This window comes from Triticum aestivum, chromosome 4D, assembly GCF_018294505.1.
Source record: "Triticum aestivum cultivar Chinese Spring chromosome 4D, IWGSC CS RefSeq v2.1, whole genome shotgun sequence".
In the NCBI taxonomy this organism is placed as follows: Eukaryota; Viridiplantae; Streptophyta; class Magnoliopsida; order Poales; family Poaceae; genus Triticum; species Triticum aestivum.
In genome coordinates this window covers 274857692-274864840 of record NC_057805.1, presented here as the reverse complement: position 1 = coordinate 274864840, position 7149 = coordinate 274857692, and positions in this window count along the sequence as shown.

Sequence of the window (7149 nt, the reverse complement as noted above, 5' to 3'; positions counted from 1 at the left end):
ACTGTCGTACTACTTATACACACGGGACACTTGTTTCACCATGCCAGAGTATTACATCAAAATCTCTCGGCGGATAGATCAGTTCGGCCGTACTGAAGAATTTCAAAGTTGATTTGGACCAGCTCTCCTTGCCGAGAAAGTTCGATTTCATCATCCCCTACCGCAAGATATGATTTAGATTTGAACCTTGACCATCCTTTAGCATCAATCATCATGCGACCATCCTTTGTACTTACGGTATATTGAGCAGGTTCATTCACACCAAGGCTGCGCATGGTAAGAGAAACTTGGCTGCTGTCGCCCGGATTGTTGAAAGACTCCCTCGTTGCTCTAGGAATTCTCTGTTTGCAAACAAGAAGATATACCCAAACAGTTAGATCAACACAATGAATCATGCAAAACAACATGGAAATAAAAAAGAACGAAACACTTGGGCGGCCAATGCTTACCAAGAAGGTGGACATCTCGGTTTTTGTAAGGACTTTGGTATATGAAGTGCGAACTGCAGCTCAGTCTGTTGCCGGTGCAACTGCTCGTTCGGTTGCCGCTGCACGGGCCGGCGCAGATGCAAGTGCAAGTGTTGGTGCAGGTGCCGAAGCCGCTGCTGCTGCCAGAGATGGTGCTCCTTGTAGACCTGGTGCCGGTGTCGGAGCAGGTGCCGGTGTCGATGCCCGATCCTCCAGTAGACCAGCCTGATCCGCTGACACGGTCGGGGCCCAATCCTCAGCTGGATCAGACTAAGCTGCCGCCGCTGTCGGTGCTAGAGCAACTGCCGATGCTCGATACGAGTTGAAGGTGGTACCGATGTGCGAGACAGCGGCGATCGTGTCTGGTCTGGTATGATCAGCTTTCTAACTTGACTAGGCTGTGTGACCGTGATCCAGTTTTTTTCTTCATTTCTTTTAAATGCGAGGACTAATTGTGGCGTTTTTGTTAAACCAAACTGCAGTTCATCATAGGGATTCAGCTTGTACTCAGACAACAGACTGATCCAATTTCTTCGAGTAATATAAGTGATGGACAGTGCCTTCGTTACTCACACGACATAAGAACTGAAACCTGCAAAAATAACCATTGTAGAGCAAACCAAACGGTTTATTCTGTGATGAATGTCACATTGCAAAACATGCATCGTAAAATTGCAGGAAAAGAAAGAAAACATGAAATTAAATCAATAAGATTTAGACAGTAAATCAATAAGATTTACTTGATGTGACATGAGTGAATCCTTACCAGGAAATCACTATGTTGAAGTACTAAACAGAAGATTGATCATCCAACTACGGGTGGCATGCAGGGGCCCCGCCTACTCCCACAAGCAGGACAGTCCAAAGGTCGTGACAAATCGTATGGACCGAACATCCATGGGACTGGAAATCCTGGTGGGTGCGATAAACCCTGCAATGCATACAAATATTGGAGTGTAACCATAATTGATAAACCGTCCTCACAAAAAAGATGATCTGGATACTTCAAAATATACAGACTGAATTGAGTGGACAGACATTAACATAGACCGTTCTCAGGACTGACCACACACCAAAAGCGGCAGTACTAATAAACAATACAGGGTTCACAAACACAAATCAAGTACTGAACAATAGTACTTACTATAGACAAGCAAAGTTGCACTAATTAAACTCTGCAGACTATTCTTGCCACCGACCTACGGGATGAACCCCGCATAACTGACTAGGCCATGGACTTTGTGAGAGATGTCTACATGCACCATCACCATCTTGTCAACCTTGGAGAACCTAACAGAGTGGTCTTTCCACACATAAACATGATCATGAAGACAGGCCGCGTCAGATTTGTTGGGAAGCTTTACAAGAACCACACCCTTCGTAAAGCACAGCCAGGAAATTGTTGTGGTCAAGTACAGACTCGAGAACACGCCTGACAACAATGCTACAGGAAAACACTAGTTCAGGACACGTGGCGACAAGGACACAGCAGCTGGATATTTTAGCAGTAGAACTCATCCTCAGGTCTTCCAGTTCACACGGCATGACTTTGAGAACTTGATCTCCACAGCGGACCTGGTTCTAATTCAAACAGAAACCATATTTTACTACTACCTCTGTTCAGAAATATAAGATGATTTTCAATATTATACTCCATATATGACTACATATACACACAGAAATGAGTGAACAAAGACACTAGAACATGTCTTCAAAGGCATGAGAGCAGAGAGATTACTTGCAATATCCATAACACAAGTTACTAAGGCAAATATGCCCTCTTCAAAGGTAGCATTGATGTTCATAAAGTACTCCCTCCATCCCAAAATTATTGTCTTAGATTTTTCTAGATACGGATGTATCAAGTCACATTTTAGTATTAGATACATCCGTATCTAGACAAATCTAAGACAAGAAATTTGGGACAGAGGGAGTAGTTGAAAGTAATCTATAAGAAATCAGTGTCAACCTCTCGCATGTTTTGGTCAAAAGAGGAATTTAGAACCGTCATTTGGCACACAAAAATCACATGCAAGATCACCCAGAAAGTTGTACTACTAGTACTAGTACTGCGTGTTATATGAAAAAACACGATCAAGATCGAGAAAAAGATCGTCAAGAAGAGATATTACCTGGACTTGCTTAATGAGGGATCCCGGAGTGGGGGGCTTGGACAGGGCGATGGCTTTGAGCTTGTCTGCCGTAGTCTCGGCGGGGTGCTTGCGCCTCTTCGTACCATGAGCCTCGACGGTTTTGGCCAGAGCCATAGACATCACTTCGGCCGGTGCTCCAGCGTCCATCAAGAAACTGTCAAATAGAAATAAAAGAAAAGAAACCATAATCACAAACCCAAAAGAAGAAAAGAGAGGGAGTTATAGGATCAGTCTCGGGGTTGCAAGACCGGGCCTTGGCCAGAATCAACACCATTGATGCGATCACCTTTCGTTCTTTGGGAGAGAAGAACAATGGCCGAAGTAGGTCGGGGTTTTCTTGAAGAAATGAGGAACAAGATGAGGGAGAAGCGGGGTTGGGTAGAGAGGAAGCTGAGAGAGAAGAGTGAAATGATGGTTGCTTCGTCCGTCCAACTTACTGCTGGAAAGGAGGGGGTTTTGTGATTTGACGGGTCATTGGGCATTACTACGGTGCTTCGATTGGCGCAATCTACCGTCACTCTACTACGGAGTAATTTAGTGCATGGCTGGTGGACCCCGATGCTGGCTGTCCCACACGTCGGCGAAAGTGAGTAATTTAGTTCATGGCTGGAGGAGGATCCGCACGGTAGAGCGTGTCCACTGTTTTTCTGAAGAAAAAAATGATTACAGCAAGCGTTTCCACTCTTACGACGCAGGAGTGCGAAACACGGCAGCCACTTGAACATACACAGTGCTCCTACTACTAGGCATGTGCAGTGGTTCATACGTCAGTACTACATAATCTTGTTGCTAGTGTAGTAAGATATGACGACGACAAATCATGTTGTGTGCATGTCAACTATATGAACAGTAATGTAGTAACATAGTACCGCTTTCTCGACTGTCCGGTCGAGAATGAACGGTGAGATCAATGTTAACAGATTTAGGTCTACAGCGCACGGGGAGTACGGTGCTACAGTACTCCATGAAACATGAACCATATGAAGCACAAATAGTGTTAGGCAGGGTATATGAAGGGTGCACGGGATGGGAGCAAAAGTTCCCTTCTCGACCCACTTTTGGGTGTTTGGCAGAGTGCATGAAGGGTGCATGAGTCCACACTAGTAGGTTAACACAAATACACGAAGAGGAAACAACTACTTCGTCTAGGTGTGTAAGTCATCTTACGTTGTGCACTGCGACCAAGGCGGAGAGGAAAACGAGAAAACTTAATGTCTTTTTGCTAATTAATAGCATTGCATGCAATGAACTAACCACTGCATGTCATGTTTATTAGTCTCAAGTCATTGAAAGCATGCACGGCCCACGTCTCTTATTGGTTGATATGTCACAAAACAAGAAACGGGGAGGGAGTTAATGTACCGTGCCTAAGTATTTTTGGATTATTTGGTCTTCGTAAGGTGACTTACACACTATATTGAGATGAGAATGCAACCAAACACACCCACACACTTTGTGCTACAGTGACTAATCTGCACCGTCTGAGTTTGATCCAACGGTCATGTTGCGCCGCGACATGGACATGCCCATGCAGAGGGCGCCTAAACACCACCGAAGTCCCTCTGCTTCTCGAGGCACACGACGTTGGTGATGCAGGGGGCGAAACGGCTGAAAGGAAATGCAATCTACGGGAAGACGGAGGGAGCCAGCCGAGGAGCGGGCAATCTTTTGGTTTTCACCATGGTAAAACACTAGTCGACGACTTCTCACATCAGGGAGCAGTGGGTTTTACAGGTGGAGTCATCGTGACCATTGCTGCCGCGCCTGCTCCCGTCAATCAAAAAATTTAAAATCCTGCCGCGCCTGCTCCCGTCAATAAAAAAAATAAAAATCCTGCCGCACCTGCTCCCGTCAATCAAAAAATTAAAAATCATGTCGCACTCAAACACCAGAGCAACGCCGCGGTGGATGTTTAAATTTACCTGCCGGCAAGTAGATAAAAAAAGGGGTGAAAAAACAAATGTGGCGGCGGCCTAGCTAATCAGTCAAACTAGCCCAACTAGCTAGCCACCATGCTCCACTGATGTACTCGGCGGGAAAAGTGGTCTTTCGTGATTTGACGACTCATTTATTTACTTGCTTCGGCGAAAACTCACGGTAGGGCGTCCCACGTCAGGGAGAATATATGCGTGCACCACCCGGGAGGACCCCAAAACCACGCTGTAGGGTGTGCCATGTCTCGGCACGGAGGAAAATGTGCGTGTAAAAATTTACTGTATCAAACATAGTACCTATGGTTCGACCTCGGGACCCAGCCAGTCGGTCGAAAACATCCCACTAGCCACACAGCTTCATCATGCTAACATGGCACGGAGGATAGGTGTGGTTAGCTCCGTCTCGACCAGCCACAACGTCTCTTGTTCTAGGCGATTCTTCTATTTTCCAAGCTTTTTTTAGTTGTAATAACACCACGGCAAGCTAGCGCCGCTCTTCGTGTGTGCCCGTGCAAAGGTTAGACGATGGAGAGAAGAGAGAGATCGCAGACCTGGGACCCACCAGTAAGTGAGTCAATGGTCATGCACGTGTAGACGAGGCACTCCCTCTACTCTACTCAACGTAATACTGTATAAAATCAAGTTATGGGACAAAGCCAACAACCGTTGTTGTTTCAGGCTATCGACTTACGATTTGTAGTCCAGGTTGCTAGTTCGAATCTCGTCTTTCAGATTTGTTAGTTTTAGGTCCAAATTTGATTAATGACAAGTGGGGACCACCGTGTGTTGTTCTGATATTTCAGTGTAGGATGGTTTTTTTACAAACACTTTGCGTGGTTAGACAAGTAACGGCACAAGTTACACGTATTTTGCAAGTTTACGAACAAAAATGACAGCGGCATAGAATATCACATCCACCCCGCAGCTTAGATGCTATGGTGATACGATTTTCTACACCGTTGGAAGTGAGATCCAATGGCTTGGGAGTAGTCTTTGTAGTTATGCGCAATTTCCAAACTCTCCAAAGGTTTTTTTGCAAATAAAACATTCAGGCCTCGTGTGTGCCGTTGCATCTTGGATCCAACAGCTCCCCATTGCTCATATTAGGTGCTCCCCGTAGCTTAATTACCCGCTACGGTGATATGAGCATCTAGGTCGTATGATCAGTGATCAGATGGCAGATGTGTCGTACTTGTACTTTATGCGCAATTCCCAAACTCTCTCAGCCGTATATTGCAAACACATTCAAACCTCCTACTGTGGGCCGTTAGATCTCCGTGAACTCGTATCACCATAGAATCTACGGTGCGGGAGCACCTCATATTCTCCCGTGCGAGAAAACATAAGGTGCTCTCGCAGCTTGGATGCTACGGTGATACGAGCTTCGAGGTCATTTGATCTGAGATCCAATGGCATCTGAGCAGTCTTTGTGCTTGTAAGCAGTGGCCAAACTCTTTGGGGGCTTTTCTGCAAAAAACCATTCAAACCACCGAGGAGGCGTTGGGTCACAAATCCAACAGCTCCGAAGAGCTTGTATCACCAAAGCATCTAAGGTGTGGTAGCACATGATATTATTACATACAGGAGAATATGATGTCCTCCTTCATCTTAGATGCTACGGTGATACGAGACTCGAGGTCGTTTGCTCTGAGATCCAATGGCATTTGAGCAGTCTTTGTGCTTGTAAGCAGTGGCCGAACTCTTTGGGGGCTTTTCTGCAAAAAACCATTCGAACCACCGAGGAGGCGTTGGGTCACAAATCCAACGGCTCCGAAGAGCTTGTATCACCAAAGCATCTAAGGTGTGGTAGCACATGATATTCGTACATACAGGAGAATATGATGTCCTCCTTCATCTTAGATGCTACGGTGATACTAGCTTCGAGGTCGTTGGATATGGGATCCAAGGGCATCTGAGTAGTTTTTGTACAAATTGTGTGCAATTCTCAAACTCATCAAGGTTTCCTGTAAAAATATTAAGACATCATGTGAGCTGCTGTATCTCAGATCTACATGCTCCAAGCAACTTGTATCGGCATATAGCATCTAAGGTATGGGGGCACATGATATTCTCTCGGGGAGGAGGGGTGGGGGGTGCACAACCAATCGGTGGTTGGGAGGGTGGGGACAAATATAATCTAAACAACCCTAAACAGAGCTTCACAATTTTATCTAAGGTCGAGGGGGTGACCCCCGACAATCATAGCTCTGCCTAATTAAACACAACATTTGCATGTACTGTAGTACTAGACTTAATATTCATGTTTCAGTTTCATGTTCATTTTAAATATTGAATTGAGGACCATGCATGTCTTACATTTTACTCCCTTCGTTCCTAAATATTAGACTTTTTAGAGATTTCAAGTGGACTGGCAGATACAGATGTATATAGACATATTTTAGAGTGTAGATTCACTCATTTTTCTCTGTATGTAGTCACTTGTTGAAATCTCTAAAAGACTAATATTTAGGAACAGAAGGAGTATTTTTGAATTCGTGTCATACATGCATGGTTTGGAAAAATAGATGCACTATACTTATTGGATTGTTGTTGTGTTCGTGTGTGGGTGTCATTTGCATTGACAAACTTAGCATG